At 58.1% G+C, this 19872-nt stretch overlaps 1 long non-coding RNA gene across 1 annotated transcript; it reads left to right on the plus strand.

The window, feature by feature from the left end:
• The first annotated feature begins 1582 nt into the window (after window positions 1–1582).
• Window positions 1583–19740, plus strand: LOC309638677. The gene is made up of 3 exons (XR_014251238.1): window positions 1583–1726; window positions 13423–13579; window positions 17962–19740. It is a non-coding gene; the product is annotated as an uncharacterized lncRNA (long non-coding RNA).
• Window positions 19741–19872: the final 132 nt, after the last annotated feature.

Consider the following 19872-nt stretch of genomic DNA (forward strand, 5'->3'; position numbering starts at 1 on the left):
CTCCCTCTGACCCCCCAGGAGCGACCCCACCCCGCGCATTCACTCTCACCCCGCGGACTCTCTCTGTGATTCTGGTCTCACATCCCTGCTGCCCGGGGCCTGGACGGCTCCCGGGACGCAGCTCAGCGGCTGCTTTCCATGGCAACAAACAGCTGCAGCAAATTCAAGGTCTTCTGACACTTAGGGCCCCAGTCACCGTGTGCGACATTAAACTTTGAAGGAAAAAAAGAGAACCGCTTAAGTTTGGATAAAAGTATCTTTTCCTCTTCTACTTTTGAAGCAAGTGTGAGGGCTGGCGACCGGCAATTAATTCTCCTTCCGTGAGAAGTGCCCGCCTCTCTGGCCACTTTCCTCCTCCCTCATCTGTGACCCCCGGGCGGCCCTGGGGGTCTCTGTGCGCCTTCCAGCTGGACCCAGGGCTCCCATCACCATGGTGACCGGGATGGGTTACAGAAGAGAAGATTCTGCGGAGGGCGCTCTCCCACTTGAGGGTCTAGGAGGCGGGGTGGGGGGAGGGAGAGGCGGGGGTCTGCACGCTTCCACTCATCCCAGATGCCTTCTTCTGCCGCGACGACTCTGAAGGCAGAAGGGCCCCCAGAAGTCCCACTGGAGATGCCGGCAAAAAATCCAGCTATTTAACACAGCTATTTGGACAATAGCGAGACTTGTGGGGCCAGAATATTTGAGTGAGAGTTGGGTGGACCCTAAGCATCCTGGTCAAAGCTTCCTTCTGGGGACGTTGGGCAGGAACATGGCCCCTTGAAGGACGGGCCAAAGGGGAGGAGAGAGGGGGTCAGAGGGGGGCGTCGGGGGCAAGGTTGGGGGAGCAAACCCGGTCCTTCCCAGGACGTTGCCCAGTGAGCTCCAAGGAACTTTCGGCCTCTTCCGCTGACAGGGAGTCGGAGAGGGCGGGGTTAAGGCCCTGGCAGGCTCCTCCCTCCGCCCCGCCCTCGCGGGCGCCCACCGGGGACCCGCGGGAGCACAGGGCGGGGCGCAGTCGGCGTCAAGGCGCCCGCCGGCCGCTCACCCTTCCGGGGCTCCTGGAGGTTCCCTCAGCCCCGCGTGCCGAGGCCGGGGCGCGAGCAAGAACCCCCGGCCAGCCTGTTCCTGGAAGCCCAGCAAAAGCCCCCTGCAGCCCGGGGCGATGAATGACTGCTTCGCAATTAGAAAGCAGCACCAGCAACGAAAGCAAAACCTCAGGTCGGGGGAAAAACGGACCTCTGCTCATCCGACAGCCCAGGCCTCGGGGCGCCCCCCCGGCGCCAGCAGCGTGGGCCCCCTCGGGGCTCTGCGTCCCTGGGGGGCTGGGGCGGAGCCACCCTCCCCCGTGCGAGGGCTCTGCCTTTCCCCTGCGGCCTCCCGCCTGGGTCTCCTCCAGGGTGTCCGCCAGCCGCGCGGTCCCCTCGGACCAGGGCGCCCGCAGGCTTCCTCGAGCTGCGAGGCCCCCGTGGGGCTCGGCTGGGAGCTCCGGCCCTGGCGCTGCGGGGCTGCGGCGTCAGCGGGGCTGCGTCGGCGCGGGGGGGCCGGCGGGGACCGCGCGGCGGCGGAGGGGCGGAGCCTGAGGCCGGAAGGCGGGGCTGGCGGCGGAGCCCGCGGGAGCGCGCGTGCGCTGAGCAGAAAGCTGGAAAAGCCGCCGCTGCCTCCTCAGGTGCCTCTTTGCATGTCTCCTGGGGTCACTGCCGCCTCTTCGCCGGGAGGGGAAAATGAGTGCCACGCGGGGTTTCCTGTGAGTCAGAAGCTGGTGTGCTCGCTGCTCTGGGTGCTGGGCGCGAGGGCACAGGAGGGGGAAGGCCGCGGCGACACCCTCGGGCGAGGACGCGCCGGCATCGCTGGTCCAGCCTCTGCCTCCTGCCCCCCGGCTCCGGGTCCGCTGGGTCCAGTGGCCGCTCCACAGAGCCACTGTGGAAAATTAAATTATATAAACGTGGAATACACCATATTAAAAGAAAGGCAGCAGGTCCTCCAGACGCTCAGTATTTCCAAATTGTTTGGCTACCGTTTACTGTCGTCTCTGCGCTGGACACTATGTGCGTAACCGTGTCTGCGCTGCGGAGACACTACACGGCCCTGAGCCTCCGCCCGGGTCTCCCGACTGCGCCCCGGTGACCACGGTGGGAGCGTTCGCCCCACGGCCCTCGGGGGCCGTGGCACCTCCTCCAGCCCGGCCCGCGGAGAGGAAGGTGCGGGTGGGAAGGACCCAGGGCCTCCCGAGCGGGCCCAGGGGAGGTTTATAGGGGCGAGGGGAGAACGCGCGCTGCTCCCGGACTTCAGGCTGGCCCTGCTCAACTCCGCCGGCCACTTGCTTGTGCGGGGCCTGCTCTTCCACACCCGACGGCGGCCGCCCCGCACTGTGGCTCGCTGGCCCTCTCTCTGCGGTCCCCGTTCCCCTTCTCTTGGCCAGGGAAATGCGCCACGGACCTCTCCCGGGTGCAGACTCTCCAGTCCCCCCAGCAGTGTGTTTCCTGGAGCCCCTCCCTGGGCCGGGGCACGGGAGAGGCAGCCCACGCCCCCCGCCCCGGGGCAGGGGACACACAGGCGTTGCCTGCCGTGCAGTCTCTCACCCTAACTCTATGAGGCAGGAGAGGCGGTAGGGACCTGGGCAGGGTAACCCCCAGATCACTTCCCGATTTCTTTCCTAAGCGGGCTTCTGCTTGTCTCTGGTCACTGGCTGCTGCACCAGCCCGGCGCCCCACAAGCAAGAGGCGAGCTCGGGAGGGACGGGGTGTAACGCGTGTGCTTCCGGGGAGGATGGGCTTGGATGGACCCTGAGCGTCGCTCCTCCGTGGGGTGGGGCAGCTACAGAGCGCCCGGTGCAGGCTTGCTCGCGGGCTTATCCTGGAGAGCAAGCACGGAGCCTCTGCCCGTGGCCTGCACATGGTGAGTGCTCCTTCATCGTAGCCGTATTTGCCATCAGAAAAGGGACCCCCAAGGGCAGGGCCATGGCCACGTTTGTGCAGTGCCTCAGCGGGCACACACGCGGAGGAGCTCTGTCCCTTTGCGTTTGTGTGCGTGTGTTGGGGGGGGAGGGTTCAGCAGGGACCACCCACTGCTCCAAGCTCATCACTGCCTGCAGTGCAGCAAACCTGCCACCTAAGAGGAGGTGCCCCCGCAGGGAGGCCTGGTGAGAGGGCTGTCGCCTTCGCAGCCCCTTGTGGTGGGAGGAGTCACCAGGGCAGGCCCTCCAGGACACAGGCCCAGCAGCCCCAAGAGGCTAACCTCCACCTGTGGACTCTCTCGGGAAGGTCCAGGGTCCCAGGTGGGGTCAGCCAGCAGGAGAGATGCACCACTATGGCCTGGTTAGAGGGAGTCCCTTGGGCCCAACAGAGCAAGTCACACCCTGCTCTTCCCAGCAGCTGCCTCCCCCCCCACCCCCCCCCCCATCCTGATGCCCTGCTCTTCCCAGACCTAACAGTTTAACTCAGCAGGGGTGGGAAGAGGGATATACAAGAGGGCAAAAATATACAAGGGAAAGTGGCCCAAATGGCAGGCTCAGCCCATCTCCCAGCTGTTTCCACGACACCATTGGTTCTGTCCCATGCTTGTCACCCAGGCCAGGAAGGCACGTGGCAATGAGACGCCCAGGTGAGCGGCGTGGCTTTCTGGGGTAAGGACTGCCTCAGACCCCAGCCCTTGACCCCGACACAGGCTTCACACCTTTGAGTGGGTTGTGTGTACCGCGTGGGTGACCTGCGTTCTGTCTGCCGTATCCTGTTCCTGAAACAGTGAAGGTCAAGGCTGATTCTCCAGATGCAAACAGGGCCCCATGGAACAAGGGGAGACTATCGCGTTGTTGTTTCTACAGGCCAGGTTTCTACCAAGTGGCTGAAATAATGTTCGAACTGTCGTGTAGACAGAGGGGCCCCTTTCAGAGGGTCTGCGTCTGGGGTCTGTTTTCTACATCTCTATTCCAATGACGTTATTCTCCTAATTTGGACACCTTAAATTCAGCTGCATACCCATACCGCCGTTATGTCATTATTAGTAATCCCAACTTCTTGTTTAATTTGCATGCAAGATAGGGCTCGCCTGTAAAAGGCACTGACAGAGGCAGTGCCCTATTTTTAGTGAAAGAGATGTTATCTCCAAATTACAGGGAAATGATTACATCAAGGTCCTCTGTTGATGAAATAAATAAACCATGAGAAAGAAATAACGTGTATGAGTCGTTGAGAACCAAAGCTCGTTGGCTTTCTTGCATCTGAAGGTCCCTTTGCCCACAAGTGTCGTCCAAGTGAACAGGTCGCGTGGCCGTGCGCCCTTCGTGGTTCAAGGAACAGCGACTGTGACGCTCCTCTACGTCCCAAGAAAGTCCTCGACCACAGCCCACCAGGGCAGGCGAGTGTGTTTAGGGGGACGAGAAGCAACGTGTCCCTTTGGCTTTTATGTGCAAACTCGCGGTGGACGTCCTTCCACTCTTCTGGACCCAGAGACGGAGGTGCAGGGCGGGGAGGCTGTGAAGACAGAGACCCCTGGACGCGGGGTCTCGAGCCCCAGCGCCACTTCTGCAGGGGTAACCTTGACAGTCTTCTGACGTCCTTGGGCTCAGGCCTCCCCAGGTGCAGAGCAAGGTCGGCCTGGTCCCCTCCGCTGCCGTAGCCACACTCTCCCTGGGCCGGGGTCCTCACAGGGTGACCTCCCTCCAGGGTTCTGGGAAGGACGCCCCTTCCTCAGAGGGCCGGTCAGGTACTTCGAGTTGTTAAAAACGTGTATCAGAAAGCTCCCATGTTCCATTTCTCTGATAATTAGTGATGTTGAGCAGCTTTTCATGTGCTTTTTGGCCATCTGTATGTCTTCTTGGGAGAAATGTCTCTTTAGATCTTCTGCCCATTTTTTGATTGTGTTGTTTGTTTTTTTGACATAGAGCTGCATGAGCCGTTTGTATATTTTGGAGATTAATCCCTTGCTGGTCACTTCGTTTGCAAATATATATCTCCCATTCTGTGGGTTGTCTTTCTGTTTTGTTCCAGACGGGCTTGGATACGGGGCTTGATGTTTACAAAGACACGGTTCCTGTGGGGGGATGGGGTGGGAATGCTGGACTCCCTGCCTACTTTTCCTGTAAAACCTAAACCTGTTCTAAAAGATAAAGCCTGCGGATTAACAAGAAGATGGTATCACTGCCGTCTAGGTGATTACAGTCAGCGCCATGCTTAGCCTGCTGGGACCTTTGTGCAGATTAGACAGGGCACCTCTTTCTTAAGGCATTTTATTGCCAGCAACCAGGGAGTTGTGCTGGTAACTATATAAATGTTGTATATGTCTATATTTATAAATATGGACACAAGACTGAGGGTCGTGCAGTGTAAGACCTACACGACAGTGCACGGAGGCCCTGCTTCTCCGTCAGTCCACGGGGGAAGCAGACACGCAAATTAGTTACTTGACGGAAAGGCAGGATGAGCCAAGTCCAATAACGAGCAGAAAACAAAACCACGGGAAGGCAGAGGATGAAGAGAACAGCGCGGCCGGGAAGACAGATGTCGGAGGCAAGAAAAGAAGTGGGGCCGGTGAACGGACTGAACCCTCGCCGTCTGCGGTCACTGTTCGGGCGAGCAGAGGGTCTGTGACGGGCTCCCGGCCTGGCTCTAAGGACGAGGGTCTGCGCGAACCTTGAGGCCATGCAAACACGAGACACTGACTGGCCTCATGACTGTCCTGGGTGACACTTACCCCAGGAGGGGACTGTCCTCTTCACTCTGGGTGTCACAGCCCCCAAAGCAGCCTTGGAACTCGCTCTGCCCCGCAGGGCTGAGGCCATGACCGTAGCACAGGGCGTGAGCGGAACTGTCTCCCGGTGGTGGAGCCTTGGCTCCTGCCCTCGCCTTTGCCCAGATGCCCACGGAAACATATTTGGAGACGGCTGAGCCCCAGTTGGCGCCCACTGGTTTCCGGGTCATGGCTTTAGCCTTCCTGCCCTTGTTCACAAGACAAATACGCTAAACCAGCCTGGCTCCACGGAGAGCCGCCCCGTGTCCGTGTCCGAATGAGCCACCAAAGCTCACGCCCAGCGGGGGCAGAGGCATCCCTGAGCCCCCGCATGGTGTCCTGCAGGGCAGCGCGGGCGGGGCGGCCAGCTGGGGTGGGATCCAGCCCACGTGGGAGCAGGGCAGCCACGGCCGGGCAGAGCCCTGGGCAGAAACAGGGTGGTGGGGTCCCATCCACCAGCGCTTGTCTCACATCCCAGCTGCCCTGTCGAGGGAGAGGCTGCAGGAGAAAGGCCAGAGCTGCCGGAGCACAGAACACACGAGCCGTCCTCACCACGGAGGCTGGGGAGACGTGGGCTCGAAGAGGTAGATCGTTAAAATTGGTGGCACTCTCCACTTCCATTGTGTTTTTCCAGAAATATTCCATTTTCACTCTAACTCTCCAGCTATATTGTTTGTGGATATTTACATGTAAGTAGTGACTGAACAAAAACAGTCACATAGAAATTATACTCATCAACTTCAGGACAGCGACTAAATCTTTTAGGCATTAGTGGGGGGTAGGCAGATGGGCATCTGTTATATTAGTATCTGCGTGTTTGAAATATTTCATTAACAAATAAACCTCCACCAAAGAAGCTATACGGATGGCAAGTAAGCACGTGGATAGATGTTCAGTATCATTAGTCATTTTAAAGAAATTCAAATTTAAACTATAACAAGTTCTATATGCCTACTGGAATGGCTAAAATAAGAAAGAAAAAACCTGACAAGAGCAAGGGTTGACAAGGATGCAGGGCAACCAAAACTCTCATAGGTTGTTGGTAAAAAGGCAAATGTGAGAACCAGTTTGAAAAAGTTTGGTGGTTTCTTAATAGAGTTAAACATACACTTACCATATGACCAAAATATCCCACTACCAGGTATTTAACCAAGAAAAATGAAAACTTATGTTCACATAAATTATTTCTTAAATGCATTTTTTAAGTGAAAGGAGCCAGACTCAGAAGCTACCTACTGTATGATTCCACTTATATGACATTTTGGAAAAGTCAAGAAACGATCAGGACAGAGAAAAGATCGGTGGACACCATGGGTGCAGATGTGGGAGTTTGGGGAAGGCTGACTGGTGGTGGTCACCCAACTCTGTGCATTTGTCAAAACTCGAGAACTGCACATCAAAAAGAGTGAATTTTACTGCATGTACATTAAGGAAAAAATAAATCTACATCTAAAGTAGGTTTACCTAGTGACTTCAGATCTCAGGAAAATCATTTTCCGTTCTGAATGTCATAGAATTCTGTTTTTCTAATCGGTAACATTCCTCGAAGTGCCGACTTAAATTTCAGAAAGAAAAACAAAGGAAAGAAGCTGACATCACTGACACCTTCTGTGGGTCCCAACACGGAGGGCCAAGAAACGGTCGGAAAAGAGAGGCCAGCCTCCAGAAGGCCACGGCGAGCGCCTGAAAGCCACAGAAGTTTCAGTCGGAAGGCATTTCTGAGATCGCAGTTTGCTTCTCCATCAGTGTGGAAGCTGAGGCCCCGTGTGCTCCGTGTGGGCTGAGGACGGAGAGGGGAGAGCGGACAGCGGGGCAGGTGCCCCGAGGTGTGAACCTGGTGCCCCCCTGTGTCTGTCACCAAACTCCCATGGCCCTTTCCCTTCCCTTGGCATTTCTCTCTTGCTGGACAAAGTTTCAAAATGCCAGGATCCAAGAAATCTTCAGCAGCCCCAGCCAGGTCCCCCGAGCATAGAAAAGTCAAAATCCCGTGGTCACTCCTTTCTTGGCCTGCCCGCCTGCTGGCTCCCCCAAGACTCTGGGAGCCCGCGGTTTGAAGATGCGGTGGGGTCCCTGGGCGGTCGGCAATCTCCCTTCACTGTAGTTCCGGGGCTGCCAGTGCTATGGGCTGTGTCTCGCTCATCCCACATCCCCAGAGACCGACAGATCGTTCCGGTATCATTGATTTGTGAAGATGTGCAGAAAAAAAGAAAGAGCAGGGCACCTGGGCTCAGACTCCTGCCTCTGGCTCTGCCTCTCCCAGGAAGGCGGAAACTCCTGAGACATAAAAGAGCAGATCTTTTGGGGGAAAGCTAACTAATCTTCGATGGGTTATTTGCACAGCACCTCAGACCACACACACTCAGAATGAGTATTTCATAATTGAAATGAGAATTACCTTAATTGCAGAACCAGCCAAGGGATTTCTAAAGAGAGTGCGCTCAGTCCCCTTTGGCCCAGCTAGAATGCACAGGCACTCCTGTGTGCTGCGCTGTCTGTTCTCTATGCCGGGGGCCTCGCCTATGAGACCGCTGGTCGTGCGGGGCAGCAAAGGCACAGCAAGGAAGAGCAGCGGCCAAGACGAGCGGTCAGAGCAGGGACCCATCTCGCTCTCCGCAGGACTGATCAACGTTCGCTTTCACAGGGAGAACGCCCAGGTCAAACTCAGTTCTTCAGTTATTAGAATTGCCATGTGGTTCCCCAAATTCTTGGCCTTAGTCACCGGCACGAGCCGAAGTGCAAGAGGAGGTCTGCCTGCAAGCTGGCCTCCTTTGTTTCTGATTAAGATGAACTTTGTGTTAGAAAGGGAAAAGAAACGAGTCTTTCTGAGGTGTTAGGGCCGGAGTTTGGGCTCGGGACCTGCAGAGATAGGAGTTCTGGCCCAGAGGCTCTCCTACTCCACAGGCTGCAGGAGAAACCTTGGAGCCGTTGCCCCGAGGGACGGGCACCTGCCAGCCCAGCAGGGAGGAGCCCTTGGCCTCCCAGCCTCTTGGCCCTGCGGCCTGGCCCAGGCTCCAGGTCTTGAGACACTTTGTGGTGGTCCCACATGTGGGCCTCAGAGCTAAACACTTCCGTTGAAGGGACCCTGAGTAATATTTGGCTGTTTCCCCAAATCAATCTCACCGGCAACTATTGTGAATACTCAAAAGAATACATTATGTTCCACTCTGGCAAGAGTTCCAGGAGGAGGACGCTGCCTGTGACTCTGAGGGTTTTATACACAGAACATAAAACTGACCACCTTGACCACTTTTAAGTGAGAGCTCAGTGGCCTTAAGTACATTCACACTGTAGTGCACCATCACCGCCGAACTCTCTTCTTCTCTGAAACTGAACCTCCGTCCCCATTAAACACGGACTCCCCACCCCCTCCTCCAGCCCCTGGCACCCACCCTCCTGCTCTCTGTCTCTGTGAATCTGATTCCTCCAGGGACCTCATGTGAGTAGAATCACACAGTACTTGTCTTTTTGTGACTGGTTTATTCCACTAGGCATCACGTTCTCAAATTTCATCCATGTTGCACCAAGTGTCAGGATTTCCTTCCTTTCTAAGGCTGAGTAAGATTCCATTGTTTGGATGGAGCACATTGTGTTTATCCATCATCCTTCCACGGATGAACACTGGGGTTGCTTCCACCTCCTAGCTATTGTGAACAATGCTGCTGTGAATATGGGGGTACGAATATCTTTGAGACCCCACTTTCATGTCTTTTGGGTGCACACCCGGACGTGGAATTGCTGGACCACGTGGTAGCTCCATGTTTGATTTTTTGAGGAGCCTCCATACTGGCTTTCCACAGTGGCTGCCCCGTGTCTCACCCCCGTCCTGCCTTGGTCAGTGTGGGCTGCCGCAACCAGCTACTGGGTGTTTATAAACAAGAAGGGTTTACTTCTCACGGTTCTGGAGGCTGAAGGCCAAAGCGTGATGTGGGCAGGCTTGGTGCCTGGGGAGGACCCTTCCGGGTTCATGGACAGTCATCTTCTGGCCGTGTCCTCACATGGTGGATGGAAAGGGCAAGGGAGCTTCCTGCGGTCTCTTTTACAAGGCCACTAATCCCAGGAGGTGAAGCCTTAGGACCTGGTCACCTCCCAAAGCCCCCATATCCTCATTCCCTAAGCCTGACCCTGACCCTGACCCTGACCCTAACCCTGACCCTAGCCCTAGCCCTGACCCTAGCCCTGACCCTGACCCTGACCCTGACCCTAACCCTAACCCCATTACTTTGGGGTTGGAATTTCAGCATATGCACTCGGGGGAACACAGACGTTCAGACCACAGCACCCCAGGACTGAATTTTCTTTAAGTTAGAGACAGACAGGTGCAGTTGTAAGTGAATGGAGTTGGTGGGTAACTGGGGGGGTGGGAGCAGGAACCCCGGATCAGCCCACCACCAGCCATCCAGCATTTTCAGGGGCCTCTTCAAAAGATGTGTCCTTGGTGGAGTTTTTTTTTTTTTTTTTTTTTTTTAGGGTGTCGTGGGAGAAACTATTGCCTTTTTCAACTGCATAGCACAGGAAGATCAGCTCAGTGCTTTTTTTTTTTTTTTTTTAAGAATGAACCATTTTTTTTGTTTTTTTGTTTTTAATGTGATGATCCATTTATTTATTTATTTATTTATTTATTTATTTATATTTTGGCTGTGTTGGGTCTTCGTTTCTGTGCGAGGGCTTTCTCTAGTTGCGGCAAGCGGGGGCCGCTCTTCATCGCGGTGCGCGGGCCTCTCACTATCGCGGCCTCTCTTGTTGCGGAGCACAGGCTCCAGACGTGCAGGCTCAGTAGTTGTGACTCACGGGCCCAGTTGCTCCGCGGCATGTGGGATCCTCCCAGACCAGGGCTCGAGCCCGTGTCCCCCGCATTAGCAGGCAGATTCTCAAGCACTGCGCCACCAGGGAAGCCCCTTGGTGGAGTTTTGAAGGAGGGCACTTTGTCGGGAGGCAGGAGAGACACGGACGTGCTGCGCGGCGCCCATTCAGAGTCCCCGGCGGAGCAGGGCCATTGCCACGTCCTCAATGTGGACTGCGGGGAAAGCCCAGGGGGTAAAGTGCAGCAGCTTAAACCTGGCAAGAGCTGAGGGCTCAGTGCACCTGGGGGACAGATTGGGTTTTCAGATTTTGGGGGTTTTTTTGGCAAGGAGGGTAGATCTAGGAGAATCAACTGCAGGGACCTGCTGACGTGAATTCAGACGCTTCGAGGGTAATGATCACAGTAAACATGCAAATAGTCATGATTCACAGGTGTTAACTTACTGATTCCCTAACACAGCTCCACGAAGGAGGAACTATAAGCCGCCACTTTACAGAGGTGAAGTGAGTCAACCAAGGTCACGTGGCTTACGGGGAGGAACTCGGATTCAACTCCGGGCTGTCTGGCTCCAGAGCCCAGGCCTCTGTGCACTGTTCTGTCTTCTCTGCACAAAAAAGCGCCTTGAAAACCCAGACGCCTGCCCTCGAGGTGAGGGCGATGCAGGTGGGGAGACAGAAATGAACGAACAAACAAACAAGATACATAGCACAGGGGCTGTCAAATGTAAATATTTTTGGCTCTACAGGCCAAAAGGAAAAGCCGAGAGTGTTCTGTCCGTCTCCGTGGCAGCTACTCGATGGCCCCACTGGGTCGAGACGGCAACAGACAACACAGCCGAGAATCCCGTGACCGTGGCTCCAATTCAAGTCCGTTTATGGAAACTGACATTTCATGCCTGATGAGCTTGGGCCCCCAGAACGGGGGGCGAGGGGACTTGCACCTTCATTTTTGTCTCAGACGCATCTCTACCGGATACCATAGAAGGGTCTGCAAACCACGGTCCACAGGTCCAGTCCAGCTTCTTAGTTCCATCATATTTGACCTCACTGAACAATTTCCATTATCTACAGCAGCACCAGGAGTTGCTCTGGTGCCTTAAATGACCTTGTCGGCCCAAAGTGTAAATAAAGTGACTTTTAAACCATCTATACCACATGCCAAGCACACAGCCTGGGGCATGTGCTCAGGGCAGCTCCAACAGTTCCTGAGGTTGGCGGGGGGGGCTTTTGCTCCATCTGTGACCCTCCTGCTACCCCCTCCGCCAGGAATATTGTGAAATAAATCCCAGGCATCACACCAAGAAATAAATTGGTTTTAAAAACACATATGCCTTAGAAAACTTTTTATTTAACATAAATATATCAAGCAAATCAATTAAGGATTATATTAAATGTCCATGAATTTGTATTGCTTTAGATTCATCTGAGTTTACCAGAAAAACCCTCAATATTTCCTGATATAAATGCACCAAAGACATCTCACTAATCTAGTTGAACTGAAATCAGATTTCAGGGCACATTCATTTTCAAAAAAAAAAAACAAAAAGCCAAGGCCAAAGAGAACATCACGCAATATTAGAAAACACAGGAAGGTTTAATTTCCCCGGACAGCCATGCTGGCCTGCGGTCGGGGGTATAACAAAGCCACTCCTGCTGGAGCTGGTGTGCGATCCAGAGGAAACCCAAGGACAGGATGTTTGCAGCCACTGCTCTGAGAAAGACGGGCTGACACGCATGCAGCTCGGACCAAAATCGTCCCTAAGAATCAGCACTCTGTGACCTGTAACCTGTGCCCTGGGTCACGATGAAATATCTAACGTTCACCCAGCACTTTTCAGCCAGCAAGGCACTTTCTCTCCCACATCATTTCACTTGTGCCTCTAGGAACCTTGTTCAGAATCAGGAGAGCTTGGATCACAGCCTGTCCCTGTAAACCTCCGCATCTGGACACAGCCTCTCCCTCCGCTGGGAAGGGCCCTTCTGGTCACATCTTTCTGCTGAACTACATTTGTCCTCAACAGCCTGGCCAGAAAGAGGCCTCCAACCTCGGGGGACGGGGCTGGGGCAGGGCACGTGTCCTGGAGAGGACCAGCCAGCAGTGTCCCCGGGCGGCAATGTCCCCGCCCTCCCGGGGGACGGGGGGCAGGTTCCGGTCCTTCCACACCGGCCAGTCAGGGCCTCGGACACCCTGTTGCCTATGGTTGAGGCTGCGCCTTCACCTGCCAGCCTGTCCCAGCGCCACAGACAAAACCCCGTCACCGTCGCGGACTCTTCTGGGCTCCTCACCTTCTTTGCAGGTAAGCACGGCCGCGTCCTTGCAACCTATGAGATGTGAGAGGAACCGCCACGAGTCACCCGCAGTGGCCGCCCTAAGAGCTGGCCTTCGCTCTGCCCCGCGTCCCGAGTCAGGACGGGGCCTCCTGTACCAGAGGCTGCAGTGGCCGAGCTCCGCGGCCTCGGGCTCTGCGGAGAGCGCCCCGCTTCAGCTCCAGACGCGCTTTTCCACCTGCGGACGAAGGTCGACTCTGAAGGGTGGTTTAGCGGTGGGGCGCTGTGGGGCTGCGGGCCCGGTGCGTCCTGCCCTGCGGGGCCCGCGCAGCGGGCGCTGGTCTGCGTCCTCCGCGCCGGGGCACGCGGCCACCGGGACACCTTGCAGACGTGCGGCGACAGCCATCCCGCTGCCCCGGACATACTGAGGCACGTTGCCGGGCCCAGGAACTCCTGTCTCAAGAATGGGACGGTCCTGGGCCCGTCTGGACAAGGTGGTCGCCGCCACGTGGCCGTGGGCCCTTCCCTGCACTGGCCCCTCCCCCGGGCATAGGTAACCCCCTCAGAGGGAAGGGGTGACGCTTTTCGACCCAGGCATATTCTTTTCCTCCTCCTACAATATGCCGTTTCCTTTGCTGTTTTCCTCAGAATGCAGAGCCACGTGCATGGTGAGCCGCAGCGCCTGTGCCTCAGGAAGCGCGGGGCTGAGACCCCCAGGCCACGACGACCCGGACTCCTCTGCGCGTCCCGGAGCCCGAGGAGGCGCGTGACGCCCCGCGTCCCACCGGCCGCAGCGGCCCTGAGGGTAAGCAGAGGGGCCGCGCGGGCTGCACGTCCCCCCCTTCCGTCTGCTCCCAGACTGTGTCCCCAGAAAACGGGAAGACGGCGGCTGAGTGCCCTCCTGCCGCACGCGACCAGGGAAGCTCCGGGCCGGGTGACCCTGTTCTAGAGCTTTCTCGCGGGTGAACGGTCGGGGGATCGCTGCCTTCGGTGGGGGGAACGGTTCTCAAAACTCCCAGTTCCACCTTTGCGCCGGGGCGGGGCGGGCCCTCTCGCCGTCTGTCTGTACCGTGTCCGCACTGGGCACGCCGCAAACGTGCAGGGTGACCAGCCGGCCCCCTGCCCGCGCCCGCGGGGCTCCCGGGACGCAGGCTGGCCGCACACGGAGGCTTTCTGCACGTCCAGGCTCCTCGCTGCCTGCACCGCTGTCCCCGTGGCAAGACCGGCCCATCGTCAATCCTGTCTGTGGCGTTTGGGGCGCAGGTGGGCTCGGGACAGACGGAGGAGCGGGGGCGGCGGGAGCTCGCCCGGCACCTCACGGGGGGTGGGTGCCCGTCTCACGAGGAGGTCAAGGCACGGAAGGGGGTAGCAGAGCCTCCCGGGAAGCTCTATGCCCTGCCCGGCCAGCAGCTGGACACCACCTGTGAGCACGGGTCCCGCCTGCGGCGCCCCCGCCCTGGCGCCCCGGCCCCGGCACGCACCTCCCACTCGACTCCACGCGGCCAAGGTCGGGCTGCTCCCGGGGCTGAGAAGCACCGCCTGCGCCGTCCCCGTCGCCGTCCCCGCTCAGGGAGGCAGCTCTTCCGGCCCGCCCCCAGCCGCGCCCACCTGCAGGGACCCCAGGCTCTTGCCCTCCCCCGCTCCTGGCTCCGTGCCGACCCTCGTGCCCTGCAGGCGCCCGCTCACCACTCCGGACCCCACAGACCCTCCCTCAGTCATCATGGGGGCCCGTCACTGGTCAGAGCATTTAGAGCCTGGGACCCGTCTGTGTGTTCGTGTCGCCGAACTCCCAGGCCCATAAGGCTCCCGGAGGCCCTGCTCGGCCTGTGAAGCACTCCTTCCTCAGCCCGTCCCCCGACCCTTCATCCCCCACCCCCCGCCCCGGGCTCCCTCCTTGAGGGGACGGCCGTTCTCCGTCTTCACGTTTCCTGGCCACAGACCAGCTCGGTCCCTCTGGCCACCGTAGCAAAGCACCACGGAGGGGCGGCTTCAGCGGCAGACATTTCTGTCCCACATTTCTGGAGGCTGAGCCCAGGTCAGGGTGCCGCCCGGGCTGGTGTCCCGTCGCTCGCCCTGCTTGCAGTTGCCATCCTCTCGCTGTGCCCTCACAGGTCCCCTCAGAATGGCTTCTCATGAGGACACTAATCCCATCACGGGGGCCCCCCCACGTGGCCTGATCAACCCCAAAGGCCCCTCCTAGCTGCACACCTTGGGGTCAGGCTTCAGCACACGATCTGGGGGACACGTTCGTCCCACGGCAGGTGTCCCTCTTACCAGCGTCCCTCTGTCACCGCACGCTTTCTCCTTCTTCCAGTCACGCCTCCCGACAGCCCAGGTGGGGCTGGTGCTTTGCTCCCACCTGGAACGTCGGGCCCAGGCACTGTTGAAGGGGGCACGCGCACCCTTTGGGCACAGCACACCCTTTTGCTTTTCCTCATTCCTCTCCAGTGTTTGCCCGTAGTCACGTCTGTCCGCGTGGCTGTCACTGTAGAATAAATCGCGGTACAAGTGACTCGAATACAATCAGCATTTTCCGTGTTGCTGCAGAGAACTCGTAATGTATGGCGTTAGTTCTCTGCTGTTAGCGTGCAGGTTCCTCCATCACCCGCATTCCTGTATGTCCACGATTATTCCCAGACGGTCACGTGTCGCCGTGGCGTGAACGATTCCCAGGAGGCCCGGGGCTCTGCAGGGCAGGCGTCTCCTCACCTCATCAACCTTCTCCCGCCGTTTAAACGGCTCTCAGATGTCTTCCTTTGTGTATTTTTATTTTTGGACTGTTCACGTTTGTCCTCCTCCTTCTCTTGGTGCTGGAAACACGCAGCTCATAAAACACCAAAGCACGCGCTGCTCTCTGACCCTCTAAAGGACCCCGGGAGGGAGGGGAGGCAGGACTGGTCACCCAGGAAGCATCGCCCGGGTGATACCGCCTGCTGCTGACTGGCCAACCGAGAGCCAACCGAGAGTCTGGCTCCTCTGATTCTTAGCTCGCCGGTCTTTAAAAATAATCATCAAGGTGACGGGCACACGCGGTAAAGACCGAAGGATGCAGCGCGGCTGCGGTGGAAGCCGCACGGGCCGCGCCTTGTCCCCGCCGGCCCCGTGTTCTCTGACCAGCCCCTGGAGGACGCCCCTGAACCCCGACGTTTCCCACCGCCCTTCCCCAGGGCATGGATTTTAAGCGAGTTCCTGCGCTCCTGCCCGGGGGCCACAGCTGCTCGAGCTTTGGCTGCTTGTCTCTGAGACTCAGAACCGTGCCCACATCTGGCGGAGCCCGGAGACCCTGGCCTCCTCTGTGAGCTGCATGGTGGCCCCAGAGCCCACACATTCCCTCCATCAGCGAACTGGCCCCGAGGACACAGATGTAATGCTCGGCCAGCCCTGTCCCTGGGGGGCTGACACCGCAGCCCTGCTCCCCTGGGCCACGGGCTCTCGCAGGGTCCCTGATGGACTACCTGGGCCCAAGGTGGGAGATGGTGGGAAACAGGACCAGGAAACGCTGGTCTTCGTTTCATCCCCAGGCTCAGCAGAGACCAGCGAGGGCCTCCTCGGAGCCAGAGGGCACGAGGGCACCCCTGGGGTCTCCAGCCCTGGAGGCGAGCGAGCCCGGAGGACACAGCTATGGTCAGGAAAGGCACACAGATGGGGGTCACTGAAAAAAGGACGATTCACTGAGAGAAACGTTTGCACGTGAAACAACAGGGCTTCCTGGGGGCTGAAGAGGTGACCCCTCAACGCCCTGTGAGGCCCTTGATCCCACCCTGGACCAGAAACAACCGTGGTCGTCTTTTCTATCGAGAACATTAGTGAGATGATTGGTGACGTCAGAATATTGCCTGGAGAGCAGATTGCAGGACCGAGGTGATGATTCTGGACGTGGGTAACGAACGGTGCCAGCCTGTGCAGGATGCCTTTGTCTTTAATTTTAGGGAACACACACGAATTTAGTGGTGAAGGAGTACGATGTCTGAGCTCCGAAACGGTTCAGGAAAAAAGCGTGCAGAGAAAGAGGTGGGTGGGGAGAGGTAATGGGAAGCAAGTATAAAACACCAACTCAGAAACTGGGTGGAGGGAACGTGGGAATTCTTTATACTATGGTAGCAACTCATGTGTCAGTCTAAATGATATCAAAATAAAATGCTGAAGAACAACCACACAGACAGGATGGGGTCAGATGAGGAACCCAGCCCACAAGCAGTAGCGCAGATGCGCGAGCCGAGGGGCGGCGGATGCCGGTGGGTGGGAGGACCCGGGCTCAGGGACCCTTGTGGGGCAGGAGCTGCGGGGAAAGAGGCGGGTGGGCCTGGACCCTCTCCCGGAACTCAGAATGCTCTCCGCTGGGGACCCTGCCACGCACAGTCCTGACTCTCAGGTGGTTTCCTTTCCTTCAGCTGAAGCTGTCTTTTTCCTCCACTTTCAATCCATCCGACTGGAATTGATCCCCCCTCCGCCGTGAAAGGCTCCCTAGTTACTCAGCCTCTAATCTAACATAATCTGATCTGATCTGATGCTCCCTTAGAAACCAAGGCCCAGTTCTGCTCCTGCGCCGGAATCCCACCAGGGGACTTATTTGGCTTTTCGAGGTGGCCCTGGCTTCGTGGTCAGGCCTGTGTGCCTTTGTGTCGTCCGAGCTCTGCTGCTGACCCTCTGGGGCGACCCTGCTGGGGCTCTGCTGTCCACTGATCGGCCTGACAGCGTGACCCCAGCCTCTCCCACCACTAGACACTCGCTGGGACACAGCTGTACCCACCACCAGCCTGCCCTCTTGGCCCTGCCTGGTGGGAGGATCCCGAGGGGGACAGTTGGCAGGGGGGAGCCTGGGGAGGGACAGCCCTGGGGTAGAACGGCGTGGGGAGGGGGCAGCCTGGAGGGGCGCCTGGGGGACGGCGTGGGAAGGCGGCAGCCTGCTGAAGCACAGAAGCAGGTATGTGGGGAATCCATGTGACAGTGTTGTGCTGAATGAGTGTTGAATGAACTTGAAATCAAAGACGAAACCACAGCCCGTGAGAGGAAATGAGGATGGTTCTAGAGAGAGTGAGGCTGCATACGCAGCTCAGAAAGGATGGAAAAGCCGGGCTGGAGGGTGGGGTGTAGGGCGGGGCGGGGGGGGCCTCAGAAGCCCAGACTGTGTGAGGCTTTGGTTTTTCCTTTTCAGATGACGGCGGTGATTGTTTTCTTCTTTTTCAGACTTAGAAGTGATCCATTAGGGGATTCATAAGAATCACGGTAAACAAACAGCCTGGGCGCATCTTCACGACCTGCTGGCGGCCACTGGTTTCCGTGGTTTCAGCGCCATTGTTACGACACAGAGTCTGGAACAAACATGGATGAGGGTGGAGAGCTGCACCCAGGAGCCCAGGTCTGGGCCTTTCCAGAAGCCGTCATAGGAACTGATCAAAGAAAATGGCAAAAAGTGGATTGGAAAAGACAAACGCATCTTTCCTCAATAAAGTGCATCTTGTATTAAAATTAGAGATTCCAGCTGGGAAGCCACAGGGGCCATGGGCCCCTCAGGGAGCCGGGAATGGAGACGCCCTGATCCTCTGGGAGCGGACGGGCCCCCACGGGGGTCCCGCGCATCAGGAAGCTACGGCAGTGGTCTACAGCAGGTCTGGCCCTCCAGGAGGGGACAGCGGGCGGGGGCCATGGACACTGGGGTCACGTGGGTGTCCAGAGGTCTCCACGGGCTCAGCGCCAAGTCACATTTTTAATGGAAATATTTGGAACCTGTCCCTTAATTCCTGCCCCAGGTTCCGATCTTGTTTGGGTCTGCTCGTTCCAGCTCTGGGCCTGGGCTTCCAATCCCTCTCCATCTGATTCCCAGGACCTGGCACCTGCCTGCCCGCCAGAGCTGCAGACCCTCCCCCAGCCCAGCCCCCACGCCACTCAGCAGGATGGAGAGCTGGATGCCCTCCGCGGGGCTGGGGGAGGGGCACAGGCAGGGGAGGGATTGCTTTAGCCGCGGCACCTAGAAAATTCTAGAGCAGATACAAGTTAGCAATGTGACGTGGGGGCACGCAGGTTTGAGTGACAACAGGAGGAAGGCTCCACTTGTGTCCCCCGGCGGCTGCCTGCCCGGGGCCCTGGCCTTCCGCGGCTCGTGCTGGCATGGACACAGGCGTCACCCGCAGCCTGTCCTGAGCGGCGGCGCCGGGGGCGAGGCTTTACCGCGTTGGGAACGTGGACGGCGGGTGAAGAGGTGGAGCTCACCTCTTCCAGCCTACTTTGTGGTCGACGCGGTCTTCACAAACGCACAGGACGGACACACACAAAACAGCCCTGCCTCCTGATGGCCCCGGGAAGGCGAGCGTCTCAGTGGAAACAGTGATGGAGCCGCGTTTGGCCGCGCTCGGCAGCGGGTGTGAGCACCTGGCCTGACTCAGGGGAAGGAAGTAGTGTTTCCACTCAGCTCAAAACAAGTGGTTTCAGGACGGCGTGTGTGTCACTGGCATTTCCCTGTTGTGTTTATGAGACGAGGTGGGAATGGGCCTCGTGGTTACTCTAATCTCGTCTTTTACAAGAAATAAGAAGCCCCTAGTGGAACGCTGGCGGGGGGCTGTGCGGCCCGGGAGACGCTGGGGAAACCCGAGGGCGCCCGCGGGGAGGGGCCCCATTTCAGGGTGGAAACCTGGGCCGCCTTCTCTGGTGGGCCGTGCAAACAGCAGGCGCCCGGGGATGGCGTGCGGCCAGGGGCGCCTTGGAAGCCGGGTCAGCACGCAGCAGGCGTGCGGGTCACAGTGACCCCCGTGTCCTGGGGACTCTTGCTGAGGTCGGCCGTTTCCCCAGAAACCAGATCCACGGTCCAGAGGTCACAGTTCCCACTCTGCAGGGACAGGACTGCATTGATAAGTGTTGAAGCGAGGAGGGTGACTGTCCCAGAGATGGGTGGACGGTTTCTGCATCCCTGGGGAAGATGGGCCACATTCCCAGAATGCAGTGCCAGCAGAGGCCCAGACACAGGCCCGGGCTGGGGGGCCGGGGGCGGGGAGCTGGGGGCTGGGGGCTGGGGCCTGGGGGAGGGGTGTCTGGGAGCCGGGGGTCTGGGGGGCGGGGGGCTGGGGGCTGGGGGAGGGGTGTCTGGGAGCTGGGGAGCTGGGG

Source organism: Balaenoptera physalus (genome assembly GCF_965194825.1).
Source record: "Balaenoptera physalus genome assembly, chromosome: 11".
Classification (NCBI taxonomy): Eukaryota; Metazoa; Chordata; class Mammalia; order Artiodactyla; family Balaenopteridae; genus Balaenoptera; species Balaenoptera physalus.